At 39.6% G+C, this 17,817-nt stretch overlaps 1 protein-coding gene across 2 annotated transcripts in view; it reads left to right on the top strand.

Moving 5' to 3' along the window:
• MAPK10 (mitogen-activated protein kinase 10) overlaps positions 1 to 17,817 on the top strand; it is a 562,186-nt gene that overhangs the window by 217,857 nt on the left and 326,512 nt on the right. Inside the window, exon 2 of one of the 2 annotated variants that reach the window (XM_064368904.1) lies at positions 4,482 to 4,591. The exons of the other annotated variant lie outside the window; for it this stretch is intronic. The gene's annotated coding sequence lies outside the window, so the exon portion shown is untranslated. The remainder of the gene's footprint in view (positions 1 to 4,481; positions 4,592 to 17,817) is intronic. 2 annotated transcript variants of the gene reach the window in all.

Genomic DNA, 17,817 nt, shown 5'->3' with positions numbered 1-17,817 from the left:
AAGTTTACTGTAAAGAGCTTGGACTTTTTCAGTCTTGTAGCTACCAAAGGGAAGGGAAATAAAAGAACAAGCCTTCATTGGAAGGAAGCCTAACGTATGCCTGAGATTACATTTATTTTATTTAACATTCACTTACATAGTTCTTACATTATGCAGAATGAGGATCTTCAAAGTGCTTAAAAACTCTTAACTCAATTTACTATTTGTACTAATTTTATGAGACATGTAGTTTCATTATCCTTATTTTACTGATAAGGAAAATGAAGCACACAGAAGTTAAACAGCTCACTCAAGGTCACACAGCAAGTCAAAAGTAGAAGAAGCAGTGATGTGAACCCAAGGATTTGTCTCTGGATCCTTGCTCTTAATACTGTTCTCCACTGCCTGTCACATTAAACTAAAACAGTGGTTCTCTGACACTACTGAGAAACAGAAAAACAGTGTTTCTCTAACATGAGTGAACAGCAGAATCACCATGACAGGAATGTGAGGTGCATGATGGTAATCAAAAGGATCATACTCTCAAGGACATGTATGTCTGTCTTTGAGTAATAACCCAAAGATTATATACTGCTATAGTTGCTGCAAGTTAACACATTCATTCATAATTTGGTTACACACCATGTGTTTATTGCACTCTGATTTTATGCCAGGTGCTGGGCTAGCATTTAGGTGAACAAGCAGTCACAGCCCATATCCTCAAATGGTTTTCAGTCTACGGGTGAGAGAGATATTAAAGATAAACAGACACATAAAATAGATAACCATAAACTGTGATAAGGTCTGAGGGAAAACAATAGTGTACAATTAGAATAATAAGTAAAAGCTTAATTTAACACATGGTGTGAGGTTGGCCAGGCAAGGACTCACTGAAAAGGTTTCAGGTAATCCAGAGATCTGAAGATTGAGTGTCGGTGGGGGGGATCAATGCCAGGTCAGTGTGGGGTACGGAGTCGTGCCTCTCCATATCCACTTTCCTCCTCCCTCCGTTCTTCTCTGTACTCCGAGGCTGACCTAAGTGGGCTACAGCAGGTGGTTGTACCTCAGTGGCCCTCACCTAGGGGTGATTTTGCACCCTGGGAACATTTGGCAGAATCTGGAGACATTTATGGTTGTCATAACTGGGAGGCATCAGGCTGGCAGAGGCCAGGATGTTTCTGGCTAAACATTCTACAGTGCTCAGGATAGCGCCCCCACCCAAATACAAGGCTTTATTGACCAGATGTCAATAGTGCCACTGTAGAAAAGCCCTGAGGAGGGAGGAAAACAATGGCTTTATTTCCCCATTCCTTCCCCATAGAGTTAGGCTTAGGTGACCTCATCTCTCACTGAACATGCCCCCTCCTCACAAAATGGAGGACTCTTTAGGATTCACTCCTTGTTGGGTCTAGGAGTGTTAAGCATTATTCACTGTGATTCCTCTATACCCACATGTTTGTAAACTGACCCTCTGTAAATAAATACACCTCAAATTATCCTTTTTAACTATGCCTTCTGTTTCTGGTTGGGACCCTGAGTGATGCAAGTGTGTTCTGGCAGAAGACACAGCCTGTATGAGGACTCCACGAGTGGGAACCAGGGGAGAGAGACTGCTCCTGCCAGAGACACCACATAAGGTGGAGAGGCAGGGATGCAAATACCTTGGCTTCTTCCTTTCTCCTGTCTTCCAATATCCTGAAGTGTCTCCCATTGGCTGAAGCCAGTTGAGAGACAGCTAACATGCATGTCTGAAAATGCAGGTCCCAGGCATCAGTGAAGGGCAAGGATGAATCTGAGGGTAAATACGCCTGGGACCTGCACAGGGATAGCAGCCCTACAGTGTGAATATTAGGAGGTTACTGCAGCAGTCCATGGAGAACCTGATGGTGTTTGGATTAGGGTTGATGGAGACAAAGAGAAGTCAAAAAAGTCTCCCATTGCCTTTGGGCATGTAGTGTGAGAAGCACACACCTCCATGTTAAAGGCCAGGAGGCTAGTGAAGGGGAGGCATGCATGTGTAAGGCCATCTGGATAGGGCAAACAGGTCCTTTCAGGCCTCAAGCAGTTGCTAGGTTGGAATGTGGCCCCAGTACAGCCAGATCCTCAGAGATTTCAAGAGAAGAAAGATCTCCAGATTCTTAAATGAAATCTTTCAATTTTTAAACAGTGACAACTAATGAAAACATATGCACTGTGAGCTGAACTGGATTTGGCTCCTGACTCGAGTCTAGAACAATGAGTTTGCAACCTCAACCTACTGAGGGATGTTATAAATGAGGCATATATTAGTTAGACTGTTGCTAGCTCTGCTTTGGTCTCTCTTTTTCTTTTTTAAATGCAGGATGTATGAACTGGATCCAGTGGTTTTTTTTTTTTTTTTTAATGCTAACAAAAAATACAGAAACACATATTTTATTCTGGGAATGACAGAACCACAACTGTCACCCATAAGTCAGGATTGAAAATGTCTGACTCATCAAAATAGCCACATTATGTGCATTCTTCACTTTCACTATAAAAGAATAGTACAAATTTAAACATGCATAATGTATTTGTCATTAACAAAACATTGCTTTACAGATTTTATACACTGGACTCTGAGATTTTTTTGAGGAAAAGAAAAAAGGATTTCATTTAAGAAAAGTGAAAACAAGTAGACTAGATGAATGCCCTAAAGATTGGTGATTAGAAAACTGGTAACCAGAAGGCCTGAAGCTCAGGGCTAAAATGGTCAGAAAAGCTTGTTTGTCAGTGGCAGTCCTTATCTATAATTGGCTTATTCACTGTTGTGCAAAGGCGGAGTTTATGGCTTCCTTACTCCCAACAAAAGTCAGCAAATAATTGTGAGAATCCAGAGGAGTGTTGATGCCAGGGAAATTAGACCTGCAAAGAGGGTAGCAAATGTAAACCTGGAGACCATAGTCCAACATATCACGGAAGATGAGAAAACCAGGTTTTAATAGGAAATGAAAAGAAGTAACAATAAGAAAACTCCAAAAGCTCCAGTGGCCAGTGAATCAAATTGTTTTTCTGTTTTTTTTTTTTGTTCCCTTTTAGGCATTATTCACATGCAAAATAATTTCTACAATATAGTAATGCTGGTGGTCAAGTTGTGATGCATGCAGATGGAGATGGACGTTTCATCTTTTTCAGACCTTAAAGTAGTAATGATTCTGCTAGGCCAGGTCTTCAGGAGGTTTCTTTGGGCTGCAGAATAAAGTTCTAGATCCTTAACATGGGAAACAAACAACCATCAGTTTCTCACTTTCCCATGAAACCTCAGCTCTCACCACACTGCTCTTGGAGCCATGTGCTTTTGTGTTCTGACCATACTTACCTACATTTTCTCACCTGACCTCACCAGACTGTTCCATGCTTTCTTGAGCATATGTTGCCTCTTCCTTATGGAAAGTTCTTCCATGAAGTCTTTCCCACCCACAGGTAGAACTGTTTCCTCCTTATGTCTCTTTACGGTTTGTATATTGCCTGTAGAAATTCATGGAGTATGTTTAAAGGCTGCCCTAGTCTTCTTGAGGGCTGGGTCCATGAGGGCTTTATGTGACTCTCTCCTGTGCCTATCCCAAGACCTATCCAGTGCCAGGTGCAGAAGAAGTACCAGATAACTGTTCAGTGACTGAATGATATCTTCGCTTTGTAGAATTTTCAAGGATGTCAGAGCAAATTTGAAATATTGTTGCATTCAATCGTTCACCAGATTTTTATATAGCTACCTACTACATATCAGGCATTTTCCCAGGTGCTGAGGATCCACTGATAAACAAAACATTGTCCTCATCCTCATACATTTTAGAGGGCGAGACAGAAAATGAACACATCAACATTTAATATGTCAGAAAAGGGTAACTGCTGTAAAGAAAAACAGCCAGTGACTAAGGGATAGAGGTGATGTGGGATACTATTTTAGGCAGGCTTGTCAGAAGTCCTCTCCAGAGCTCAGTGCGTTCCAAATGAACTGAAGTGTGAATAATGCACACACTAAGTAAGAGAGTTCCAGACAGGAGGAACGGCAAGTGCAAAAGCCACGAGGTGGAAGCATTCTTGACTTGTCTGAGAAACTACAAAGAAACTAGTGTGGGAGAGAAAGGTAGGGAATGGGGTCAGAGAGGTAGCTAGGAGCTGGAACATGTGGGACCTGGCAGGCTATGATAAGGAATTTGCATTTTATTCCCAGTGTGTTTTCAGCCACTGTGGGGAAGAGATGTAATTTGATACAGGTTATCACATGGTTGCTGTGATGGTTAATACTGAGTGTCAACCTGAGTGGATTGAAGGATACAAAGTATTGATCCTTGGTGTGTCTGTGAGGCTGTTTCCAAAAGAGGTTAACATTTGAGTCAGTGGCCTGGAAAAGGCAGACCCACCCTTAATCTGGGAGGGCATAATCTAATCAGTTGCCAGCATGGCTGAATATTAGCAGGCAGAAAAATGTGAAAAGATGAGACTGGCCTAGCCTCACACCCTACATCTTTCTCCCATGCTAGATGCTTCCTGCCCTTGAACATTGGACTCTAAGCTCTTCAGTTTTGGAACTCCAACTGGCTTTTCTTGCTCCTGAGCCTGCAGATAGCCTATTGTGGGACCTTGTGATTGTGTGAGTTAATACTTAATAAACTCCCCTTTATATATATATCTATTCCATTAGTTCTGTCCCTCTAGAGAACCCTAACTAATACAGCTGCTCTGAGAATAGACTATAGAGGAGGAGTAGCAAAAGCTAAGAGACTTAAAAATGTTTATTCCTAATATTGTTCATACTTGACTGCTTTAGTGATTCACTGATTCATTCAGTTTTCTTTGATTCAACAAAAATGCATTGAATTTTTACTATGAACTCTTCTAGGTATGGTGGCTATAGACATAAATAGAAAGGTCCCTGGTCTCATGAAACTTACACTCTAATGAGGGAGATACTCCCCATTCCAAGTAAGATTTGAGATTATCCAGCCGTTCTGGCTCTTCTCCTTCTTCACCAAGGCCTGAAGCTGGAGTGGGAAACTCCTGACTATAGAGGCACAGTAGAAGGCACTGCTGGTGGCTGTAGCTGTTGTGCCATTATCGTTGCCAGGTCAGCTTCTCTGCAGGACTTGGGAGAATCACAAGAATCACCTTTTCTTCTGGAAGTCCAGGTCTTCTGGTGGTTGGGCAATAGAGCTCTTCTGGAAGCTGCTTCAGCTATGGCCACCTGTCCTCAGAGATTCTTGCAAAAGAAATTGCCGTAAACCATGGAGGATCTGGATGTCTCTTACATCAGACTGCCAGTGTTAGATTAATCTGACAAGACAATAACAGTCTTAAGAAGTGGCAAGACTTCATGAAACACCTCTTTAATCTCCTTAAGATAGCAGCCTCACAGAGGATGACTGGCTGCTGTAGAATTTGGATGAGGCTGAGGGCTTTGCTTATAACATGTTGCACACTCAGCCTTGGAAATGGGTTCCTGCTTATGAAGCCATTGTGTTTCACACTGAGTCTGATGGGTTACTCTGGAGCAGAGATCCCCAACAAGGGCCGGGAGGGATCCATGAAGAGATTTCCCTACAGGAGGTTTGTTGTCTATGGTTGCAAAGTTTAGACTGGAATAAATTGCTCTTTAGTGGTTTCATGTAGGAATGTAGAAATAGGTTATATTGAATTTAAATTATTTCTTTTCAAAAGACAGGGTAGAATGTGTTCTGCAACATATTTATTTAAGAGACTCGATTTAGCTTTCGGAAAGTGAATGGTTGTTTTTCATGTCTAATGCTAGGAAAATATAGGCAATTATCTTAAAATGGATATGATTATATATGTCTTTAATAATTATGGTTTCTTCCTATTTTTCTACCAAACACTCTGTTAACTATTAGGGAGGATGTTATGCCTGAGACATGACTTCAATAAGCTCTCAGTCTAAGCTGAGGCCATAACATTTATTCAACAACCAGCTTAAATGTGTTATTTTGACAAAAATTTTGACCCATCTATAATTTACTATTTCTTTCTTTTGACGTCTTAATATGGTTAATTGGAGTCTACAGATTTTAGGAAACTTTTTATGGGTTTTACCGTGTTCACTTAGCCTTTGGCCTTAATTTCATAATGTCTATATTCTCATCTATAAAAATCAGAATTACCAACATGTTATTCACTTAGCTAAAATAAGGACTAACTTAGGCTTGCTATGTTTTCTTTTTGATATTCTGGAATATATTCTGACAAGCTTTGAGTGGGGAGAAGAAAAGATAACTGCTGTCTATTATTTAGTGGTATCTTACTAAGCTCAAAGATAAGCCTTGAGACTATCTAATAAGAGAAAAAATGGAATAACTTCCTGTATATTAGAAGCAAGTGATGTTCTTGAAAGATTGTTGAAGTTTGAGTTGACGTATCTCAATTTTTCCTACAAACTGAATTGAATTATATTTAATTGTAGAATACGGTAATGCCAAGAATAGGTGAATAAATGTAAAGACCATATCACAATGCTTGACACCTAGTAGACAATCAGTTATTTAGTGTTAAACTTGTAGAACTGAGATAATTAATTTGTACTTATATATCCACTTCATTAGAATAATAATGAGTTCATAGAGTTCATTACAGAAAGTTTTATGAGGTTCACACATAAGGGAAGGAGGTACTTGTTTTATTGATTGAGAGACTGTTTTCTGTTTGACTGTTATATTTATTAGAAATGAAATTTTCTTTCCATTTAATTATTATTTTTTTTAGAGGGGATCTCGCTGTGTCACCCAGGCTGGAGTGCAGTGGAATGCTCATGACTCACTGTGGCCTTGACCTTCTGGGCACAGGTGATTCTCCAATCTCAACCTCCCAAGTAGCTGTGACCACAGGTGCATGCCAACATGCCCAGCTAATATTTTTATTTTTTGTAGAGACAAGGTTTTTCCATGTTGCCCAGACTTGTCTTGAACTCCTGGGCTCAAACTATCTGCCCATCTTGGCCTCCCAAAGTGCTGGGATTACAGGTATGAGCCACTACACCTGGCCCTTTATTTAATTTTTATAAATATTGGTAATTGAACTTCTGGTTTGTCTCTCCCAAATTCATCACTGCGAGCTGTTGCAAGTTCTCGATATTACTTGTAGTGAGGAACCTGGCTCATTTTTCTGTTTCTATTGTAGATCTTTGGTTAACAGTCTCTTCATTGCCATTGGCTGGTTCCTTTTGTATGTTCCTAGACGTTTCTCATAAAATACATTGCTGACTATGCTATGTTTGTGTGTATGTGTGTACACACACATTTCCAAGCACTCTGATCACCCCAGCTAGAAATAGTCTTTTTCCAAGTGTTCATTGCTTTGTTCCCATCACTGTAATGATTTAGCAATTTAAGAAAAACTCTTGTTTTATAATCGTTCATATCTATGTCTAAAAATCACTGAGCTCTATGAATGAGCAAAAGCAATATCTGAACACGTTTTTGTCTTGATCATGTAGAGTAGACATTCAATGAATGTTTGTTAACTGGATGAACATGTGTGCTTGTTTGGGCAGGTACACATGCATTCGTAATATCATTGTATTTCATTTCTACAGATGATGTCTTCAATCAGAGAGTACAGCTGTGTTTGAAAAGACTACTACCAATATTCCTTCTACATTGTGTATGTGAATTGGCTTTTCAATTTAGGGACTGTAGTTATTTGAAGAGACTGAGAATTTGTCTCTTAAATTCAGTTGGCCTAAAAGACTTTGCTAAAAAAAAAAAAAAGCAGTCACATTCCTTATAGGGGAACTTCAGGTGTTCTATTAGCTGCTGTTTCTCAGGAGCTCACAGCCCTGTCACATTTTAAAAAAGGTGTGTTATTACACATCCTTGAAGGGCTTCTTCTGCCTTTTTGAGGGGGTGGAATTTCTCTGCTTCAGCTTACAAGGTCATAGCTGCTCTGACTGACAATTTTCCATAGGCTCCACACGGGACAATAATGATTGGACAGTGATTTAGTGCTCCCATTCTGAGTATGTGAAAAGACCTTCTAATGAGGGATTCACCTTTTTTTTTAAAAAAATTATACTTTAAGTTCTGGGACACGTGCAGAATGTGCAGGTTTGTTACATAGTATACAAGTGTCGTGGAGATTTGCTGCACCCATCAACCTGTCATCTACATTAGGTATTTCTCCTAATGCTATCCCTCTCCTAACCCCCAACCCCCAAAAGACCCTGGTTTGTGATGTTCCCCTCCCTGTGTTCATGTGTTCTCATTGTTCAATTCCCACTTATGAGTGAGAACATGCAGTGTTTAGTTTTCTGTTCCTGTGTTAGTTTGCTGAGAATGATGGTTTCCACCTTTATCCATGTTCCTGCAAAGGACATGAATGCATCCTTGTTTATGGCTGCTTAGTATTCCATGGTGTATATGTGCCATATTTTCTTCATCCAGTCTATCACTGATGGGCGTTTGGGTTGTTTCCAAGTCTTTTCTATTGTGAACAGTGCTGCAATAAATATATATGTACATGCATCTTTATATTAGAATGATATTTATAATCCTTTGGGTATATCCCAGTAATGAGATTGCTGGGTCAAATGGCATTTCTGGGTCTAGATCCTTCAGGAATCACCACACTGTCTCCAACAATGGTTGAATTAATTTACACTCCCACCAACAGTGTAAGTGTTCCTATTTCTCCACATCCTCTCCAGCATCTGTTGTCTCCAGATTTTTTAATGATCGCCGTTCTAACTGGCATGAGATGGTATCTCACTGTGGTTTTGATTTGCATTTCTCTAATGACCAGTAATGATGAGCTTTTTTTTACATGTTTGTTGGCTGCATAAATGTCTTCTTTTGAGAAGTGTCTGTTCATATTCTTCGCCCAGTTTTTGATGAGGTTGTTTGTTTTTTTCTTGTAAATTTGTTTAAGTTCTTTGTAGATTCTGGATATTAGCCCATTGTTAGATGGATACATTGCAAAAATGTTCTCCCATTCTGTAGGTTGCCTGTTCACTCTAATGATAGTTTCTTTTGCTGTGCAGAAGCTTTTTAATTAGATTCCATTTGTCAATTTTGGTTTTTGTTGCCATTGCTTTTGGTGTTTTAGGGATGAAGTCTTTGCCCATGCCTATGTCCTGAATAGTATTGCCTAGGTTTTCTTCTAGGGTTTTTATGGTTTTAGGTCTTATGTTTAAGTCTCTAATCCATCTTTATTTTTTGTATAAGGTATAAGGAAGGGATCCAGATTCAGTCTTCTGCATATGGCTAGCCAGTTTTCCCAGCATCACTTATTAAATAGGGAATCCTTTCCTCATTGCTTGTTTTTGTTAGGTTTGTCAAAAATCAGATGGTTGTAGGTGTGTGGCATTGTTGTTGAGGCCTCTGTTCTGTTTCATTTGTCTATATATCTGTTTTGGTATTAGTATCATGCTGTTTTGGCTACTGTAGTCTTGCAGTATATTTTGAAGTCAAGTAGTGTGATGCCTCCAGCTTTGTTTTTTTTTGCTTAGGATTGTCTTGGCTATATGGGCTCCTTTTTGGTTCCATATGAATTTTAAGTATTTTTTTCTAATTCTGTGAAGAAAGTCAATGGTAAATTGATGGGAATAGCATTGAATCTATAAATTACTTTGGGTAGTATGGCTATTTTCGTGATCTTGATTCTTCCTATCTATGAGCATGGAAATGTTTTTCCATTTGTTTGTGTCCTCTTATTTCCTTGAGCAGTGGTTTGTAGTTCTCCTTGAAGAGGTCCTTCACAACCCTTGTAAGTTGTATTCCGAAGTACACTCTTCCCGAGGAGTATTTTTGTAGCAATTGTGAATGAGAGTTCACTCATGATTTGACTGTTTGTCTGCTATTGGTATATAGGAATGCTTGTGATTTTGCACATTGATATTGTATCCTGACACTGCGAAGTTGCTTAATCAGCTTTAGGAGATTTTGGGCTTACACAATGGGGTTTTCTAAATATCCAATCATGTCATCTGCAATCAGAGACAATTTGACTTTCTTCCTATTTGAATATCCTCTATTTCTTTCTCTTGCCTGATTGCCCTGGCCAGAACTTCTACTACTATGTTAAATAGGAGTGGTGAGAGAGGGCATTCTTGTTTTGTGCCAGTTTTCAAAGAGAATGCTTCCAGCTTTTCCCCATTCAGTATGATATTGACTGTGGGTTTGTCATAAATAGGTCTTATTATTTTAAGATACATTCCATCAATACCTAGTTTATTGAGAGTTTTTATCATGAAGGAGTGTTGAATTTTATTGAATGCCTTTTCTGCATCTATTGAGATAAACATGTGGTTTTTGTCTTTGGTTCTGTTTATGTGATGGATTGCATTTATTGATTTGCATATGTTGAACCAGCCTTGCATCCTACGGATGAAGCCAACTTGATCATGGTAGATAAGCTTTTTGATATGCTGCTGGATTTGGTTTGCTAGTATTTTATTGGGGATTTTTGCATCAGTGTTCATCAGGGATATTGGCCTGAAATTTTCTTTTTTTGTGGTATCTCTGCAAGGTTTTGGTATCAGGATGATGCTGGTCTCATAAAATGAGTAGGGAGGAGTCCCTCTTTTTCTGCTGTTTGGAATAGTTTCAGAAGGAATGGTACCAGCTCTTCTTTGTACCTCTGGTAGAATTCGACTATGAATCTATCTGGTTCTGGGCTGTTTTTGGTTGGTAGGCTATTAATTAATGCTTCAATTTCAGAACTTGTTATTGGTCTATTCAGGAATTCGGCTTCTTCCTGATTTAGTCTGAAGAGAGTGTATGTGTCCAGGAATTTACCAATTTCTTCCAGATTTTCTAGTTTATTTTTGTAGAGGTGTTTGTAGTATTCTCCAATGGTAGTTTGTATTTCTGTGGGATCAGTGATGATATCCCCTTTATCATTTTTTATTGTATCTGATTCTTCTCTCTTTTCTTCTTTATTAGTCTTGCTAGTGGTCTATTTTGTTAATCTTTTCAAAAAACCAGCTTCTGGATTCACTGATTTTTTTGAAGGTTTTTTTTTTTTGTGTGTGTGTGTCTCTATCTCCTTTATTTCTGCTCTGATCTTAGTTATTTCTTGTCTTCTGGTAGCTTTTGAATTTGTTTGCCTTTGCTTCTCTAGTTCTTTTAATTGTGATGTTAGGGTGTCAATTTTAGATCTTTCTTGCTTTCTCCTGCAGTCATTTATTGCTATAAATTTCCCTCTAAATACTGCTTTAGCTGTGTCTCAGAAATTCTGGTGCATTGTGTTTTTGTTTTCATTAGTTTCAAAAAACTTATTTATTTCTGCCTTAATGTCCGTATTTATCCAGTAGTCATTCAGGAGCAGGTTGTTCAGTTTCCATGTAGTTGTGTGGTTTTGAGTGAGTTTCTTAATCCTGAATTCTAATTCGATTGCACTGTGGTCTGAGAGACTGTTTATTATGATTTCTGTTCTTTTGCATTTGCTGAGGAGTATTTTATTTCCAGTTATGTGGTCAATTTTAGAGTAAGTGCAATGTGGTGCTGAGAAAAATATATGTTCTGTTGATTTCTGTAGATGTCTATTAGGTCCACTTGGTCCAGAGCTAAGTGCAAGTCCTGAATATTCTTGTTAATTGTCTTGTTGATCTGTCTAATATTGACAATGAGGTGTTAAAGTCTCCCACTATTATTGTGTGGGAGTCTAAGCCTCTTTGTAGGTCTCTAAAAACTTGCTTTATGGATCTGGGTGCTCTTGTATTGGGTGCATGTATATTTAGGGTAGTTAGCTCTTCTTGTTGCATTGGTCCCTTTACTATTATGTAATACCCTTCTTTGTCTTTTTTGATCTGTGTTGGTTTAAAGTCTGTTTTATCAGAGACTAGGATTGCAACCCCTACTTTTTTTGCTTCCCATTTGCTTGGTAAATATTCCTCTACCCCTTTATTTTGAGCCTATATGTGTCTCTGCATGTGACATGGGTCTCCTGAATATAGCACACCTATGGGTCTTTACTCTTTATCCAATTTGCCAGTCTGTGTCTTTTAATTGGGCCATTTAGTCCATTTACATTTAAGGTTAATATTGTTATGTGTGAATCTGATCCTGTCATTTTGATGCTAGCTGGTTATTTTGCCCGTTAGTTGATGCAATTTCTTAACAGTGTCGATGGTCTTTATAATTTGGTATGCTTTTGCAGTGGCTGGTACCAGTTGTTCCTTTCCATTTTTAGTGCTTCTTTCAGGAGCTCTTGTAAGGCAGGCCTGGTGGTGACAAAATCTCTCAGCATTTGCTTGTCTGTAAAAGATTTGATTTCTCCTTCATTATGAAGCTCAGTCTGGCTGAATATGAAATTCTGGGTTGAAAATTCTTTTCTTTAAGAATGTTGAATATTGGCCCTCACTCTTATCTGGATTGTAGGGTTTCTGCAGAGAGATCTGCTGTTGTTAGTCTGATGGGCTTCCCTTTGTGGGTAACCTAACCTTTCTCTATGGTTACCCTTAGCATTTTTTTCTTAATTTCAACCTTGCTGAATCTAACAATTATGTGTCTTGGGGTTGCTCTTCTTGAGGAGTATCTTTATGGTGTTTTCTGTATTTCCTGAATTTGAATGTTGGCCTGTCTTGCTAGGCTGGGGGAGTTCTAGATAATATCCTGAAGAGTGTTTCCTGACTTGGTTCTATTCTCCCTGTCACTTTCAGGTACATCAATCAAACATAGGCTTGGTCTTTTCACATAGTCCCATATTTCCGGGAGGCTTTGTTTATTCCTTTTCATTCTTTTTTTTCTAATCTTGTCTTCACAGTTTATTTCATTAAGTTGATCTTCAATTTCTGATAGCCTTTTTTTTTTTTTTGGAAGAAAGAAAGAAAGAAAAAAAAGAATGAAGAAGAGGAAGAAAAAGGAAGAGAAAGAGAGAGAGAGAATGGGAGTATTGCTTTCTTGCCCAGGCTAGAATGCAGTTTAGTAATGGGTATTGAAAACCTCTTTTATACCCATAATTATACTTAATGATGTAGACAGGAAGGAATAAGGGAAGAAAATAACAAACAAGCAGCCAACCAATATTTCATTTAAACCTATGAAATGCTATGCGATTACTGAGGAGTGATTTACTTCCAATTATGTAGTCACTTTTGGAATAGATGTGAGGTGGTAATGTATGTTTTGTGTATTTGAAGTGGAGAGTTCTATAAATGTTTATTAAGTTTACTTGTTCCGGGTCTGAGTTCAAGTCCTGGATGTCCTTGTTAATTTTCTGTCTCATTGATCTATAGAATCATTAGCTCTTCTTGTTACATTGATCCTTTTGCCATTATGTAATGTCCTTCTTTGCCTCTTTTGCTCTTTGTTGCTTTAAAGTCTACTTTATCAGAGGCAAGAATTGCATCTCTTGCTTTTTGTTTATTTGTTTATTTTTACTCTCTGTTTGGTTGGTAAATCTTCCTCCTTCTCTTTGTTTTGAGTCTTTGTGTATTGTTGCATGTGAGATGGGTCTGGATGCAGCATACCGATGGGTTTTGGCTTTTTATCCAATTAGAATATATATAAGTTTAATACTGGCATTTGATGCTAGCTGGCTGTTTTGCCCATTAGTTGGTGTAAATTTTTCATTGTGTTAATGCTCTTTGCTTTTTGATATATTTTTGGAAAGGCTGATATTGGTTGTTCCTTTATATGTATAGTGCCTCTTTCAGAAGCTCTTGTAAAGCAGGCCTGGTGGTGGTGAACTCTCTAAGTACTTGTTTGTTCGCAAAAGATTTAGTTTTTCCTTCGCTTATAAAGCTTAGTTTGGCTGGATATGAAATTCTGGGTTGAAAGTTCTTTTCTTTAAGGATGTCAAATATTGGTCCCCACTCTTTTCTGGCTTGTAGGGTTTCTGCTGAGAGATCTGCTGTAAGTCTGATAGGTTTCCCTTTATGGGTAACCTGACCTTTCTCTCTGGCTGCCCTTAGTATTTTCTCCTTCATTTCAACCCTAATAAATCTGGCAATTATGTGCCTTGGGGTTGGTCTTCTTGAAGAATATCTTTGTGGTGTTCTCTGTATTACCTGGAGTTGAATATTACCCTGCCTTGCCAGGTTGGGAAAGTTTTCCTGAATGATATCCTGAAGAGTATTTTCCAACTTGGATTCATTCTCTTCATCACATTCAGGTACACCTATCAAATGTAAATTAGGTCTTTTCACATAGTCCCATATTTCCTGGAGACTTTGCTCATTCCTTTTCATCCTTTTTTCTCCAATCTTGTCTTCTCGTTTCATTTCACTGAGCTGGTCCTCGACTTCTGATATCCTTTCTTCTGCTTGATCAATTCGACTGTTTACTTCGCGAAGTTCTCGTGTTGTGTTTTTCAGCTCCTTCAATTCACTTATATTCCTCTCTAAATTGTCCATTCTCGTTAATATTTTGTCAAACCTTTTTTCAAGGTTCTTAGTTTCTTTGCATTGGGTTAGAACAAGTTCTTTTAATTCACAGAAGTTTCTTATCACCCACGTTTTGAAACCTGCTTCTGTTATTGGAACACACTTGTTCTCCATTAAGTCTTGTTCTGTTACTGATGAGGAATTGCGATCCCCTGTAGAGGGAGAGGCATTCTGATTTTGAGTATTCTCTGCCTTTTTAGGCTGTTTTTTTCCCTTCATTATATATTTATCCCTCTGTCGTCTTTGTAATTACTGACTTTCTAACTAGGTCTCTGAGCGGACGTCACTTGTTGATTCCCAGCACTGAAATATGAGCAATCCGCTGCGCTGGCCAAAACAACAGTGTTAAGATTGATGGTGCTTTTCTGCCCAGGAATCTCCAGACTCTGCACCAAGAACTGCCACGCTAAGGCACCAGCAAAACCACCGCGCTGCCACAAGAGTAGCCCTGGTGACCTGTGGGGCTCCTCCGCTGGGAATCTCTTGGTCCGTGAGCAACAAATATTCATCTGAAAGTGTGGCATCCTCTTGTTCTCTGCGCTTTCACTGGGATCTACGAGCCCGAGCTGCTAGTGATCAGCCATCTTGGATCTCTCTCCTCCTGATAGCCTTTCTTATGTTTGATCGAATTGGTTATTGATACTTGTGCATTTTTCACAAAGTTCTCTTGCTGTGTTTTTCAGCTCCATCAGATTATTTATGTTCTTCTCTACACTGGTTATTCTAATAAACAATTCCTCTAACTTGTTTTCCAGGTTCTTAGCTTCCTTGTATTGGGTTAGAGCATGCTCCTTTAGCTCAGAGGAGTTTGTTATTACCCTTCTGAAGCCTACTTCTGTCAATTTGTCAAACTCATTCTTTGTCCTGTTTTGTTCCCTTGCTGTGAGGAGTTGTGATCCTTTGGAGAAAATGAGGCATTCTGGTTTATGGAATTTTCAGCCTTTTTGAGCTGGTTTTTCCTCATCTTTGTGGATTTATCTACCTTTGGTCTTTTATGCTGGTGATTTTCGGATGGGGTTTCTGTGGTTTCTGTGTGGAGATCCTTTTTGTTGATGTTGATGCTATTCCTTTCTCTTTGTTAGTTTTTATTCTAACAGTCAGGCCCCTCTGCTGCAGGTCTGCTTCAGTTTGCTGGAGGCCCACTCCAGATCCTGTTTGCCTGGGTTTCACCAGCAGAGACTGTAGAACAGCAAAGATTGCTGCCTGTTCCTTCCCCTGGATGCTTTGTTCCAGAGAGGCACCTGTAAGATGCCAGCTGGGGCTCTCCTGTATGAGGTGTCTGTTGACCCCTGCTGGGAGGTGTCTCCCAGTCAAGAGGCACAGGGGTCAGGGACCCACTTGAGGAAGCACTCAGTCCCTTAGCAGAACTTGAGCACTGTGTTGGGAGATCCCCCGTTATCTTCAGAGCCTGTAGGCAGGAATGTTTTTGTCTGCTAATGCTGTGCCCACAACTGCCTCTTCCCCCAGTGCTCTATCCCAGGGAGATGGGAGTTTGATCTATAAGCCCCTGACTGGGGCTGCTGCCTTTCTTTCAGAGATGCCCTGCCCAGAGAGGAGGAATCTAGAGAGGCAGTCTGGCTAAAGGGGCTTTGAGGAGCTGCAGTGGGTTTCCACCCAGTCTGAACTTCCTGGTAGCTTTGTTTATACTGTGAGGGGAAAACCACCTACTCAAGCCTCAGTAATGGCAGACACCCCTCCCTCCACCAAGCTCAAGTGTCCCAGGTCGACTTCAGACTGGTGTGCTGGCAGCGAGAATTTCAAGCCAGTGGATCTTAGCTTGCTGGGATCCATGGGAGTGGGATCTGCTGAGCTAGACCACTTGGCTCCCTGGCTTCAGCCCCCTTTCCAAGGGAGTTAAGGGTTCTGTCTCACTGGTGTTCCAGGTGCCACTGGGGTGTAAAAAAAAACCTCCTGCAGCTAGCTTGGTATCTGCTCAAATGGCTGCCCAATTTTGTGCTTGATGTCCAGGGCCCTGGTGGCATAGGCATCTGAGGGAATCTCTTGGTCTGTGGGTTGCAAAGACCATGGGAAAAGCATAGTATCTGGGCCAGAATGCACTGTCCCCATGGCATGGTCCCTCAAGGCTAGGGGAGGGAGTTCCCTGACCCCTTGTGCTTCCTGGGTAAGATGATGCCTTACCCTGTTTCAGCTTGCCCTCTGTGGACTGCTCCCACTGTCCAACCAGTCCCAGTGAGATGAGCTGGATACCTCAGTTGGAAATTCAGAAATGACCTGCCTTCTGTGTTGATCTCGCTGGGAGCTGCAGACTAGAGCTGTTTCCATTTGGCCATCTTGCCACTTATAATTGAGTTCACTCTCATTTATTTTCTTAATTTCTCTGAATGTAGGAATTTCAATTCGATATGCACAGATGTCAATACTGACCCATGGCGGTCAATTGTGATCCTGAACAAATAACTTAAACTCTCTCTAAGCCTCAGTTTTCTTGCATAAAATAGGAATAATAACTCTACCTACCTTAGGATACAGTAGTGAGGATTGTAACGTAACATGGGCCCAGGCACCCTCTGGATGGTCGATAGATGTTAGAGATAATGATCGAGAAATACTGTGTGACTAGAGCAGATGTCTGTAAATCATCAGCTGGTGATGTGCAAAGCATGCTTTTAATAGATAGTAGCTAAAATCATGGTGATGTTAATGATGACATTGGTGATAATGATAAAAATGATAGCAGCTATGACTCATCATAAGGTAGTATTTATTAAATGACCCAAAAAGTCAGAACTGACTTTAGCAGTAGATCCTGTTCTCTTTGCCTTACATTTTCATTTACAATGTAAATGTTTGGTTTGTATGTTTTGCCTAGAAGACAATCTAGTTGAAAATAGTCCACTACTTTCCTACTTGTTTTAACTAGGAAAAGTGTTCTCTCTTTACTCTCATCCAAACAAGATATGTTTTCCCTCACTTTTTAATCTATTCTTATGAAATCTCTGTCTAAATTCTGTGCATTGAGTCATCTGAAGACTCTCTTTTCCATTTTGTTACGGAACCAAAATTTTCAATTTATCTAGACCTGATGCATTGTGAATGAAGAAACATACAGAGAGAGCCACTACTTGCCCAACATCTCATGGTTAGTCATAGCCACAGTGGAACTGAGACTAAGTTTTCCATTTTTTATCTGACTGTGGTGCTTCCTGAAGTAAATATAGGATTTGAGATCCATATTTTCTGCTTTCATGACTGTGTTGAGGTCTTTCCTTTTCAAACTGGAGACTTCGTTGTTTTTGTCCTGCATGTAGAGCTTCATTTATAGATTTTTTTCCCCTCAAGTGATCCAGTCTAACAATAAGATCACAAACTCCTTTTTGATGCGGACCATTTTTCAGATTTCTTTTTCTAATCTCTGGTATAGAGTTTTATACTGATATGCTACTCAGTGATTTTCTGGTTGAATTAACCTTAATTAAATGAAAAGAATGTCACATAGCTCCAACAATGACACTATTTTTGTTTAATTA

The sequence above is a fragment of the Aotus nancymaae genome, unplaced genomic scaffold (assembly GCF_030222135.1).
Source record: "Aotus nancymaae isolate 86718 unplaced genomic scaffold, 86718_ANA_hifiasm-v0.15.2.pri h1tg000006l, whole genome shotgun sequence".
In the NCBI taxonomy this organism is placed as follows: domain Eukaryota; kingdom Metazoa; phylum Chordata; class Mammalia; order Primates; family Aotidae; genus Aotus; species Aotus nancymaae.
Note: the sequence above shows the minus strand (reverse complement) of the source record. Positions and strands in the feature narration are given on the sequence as shown.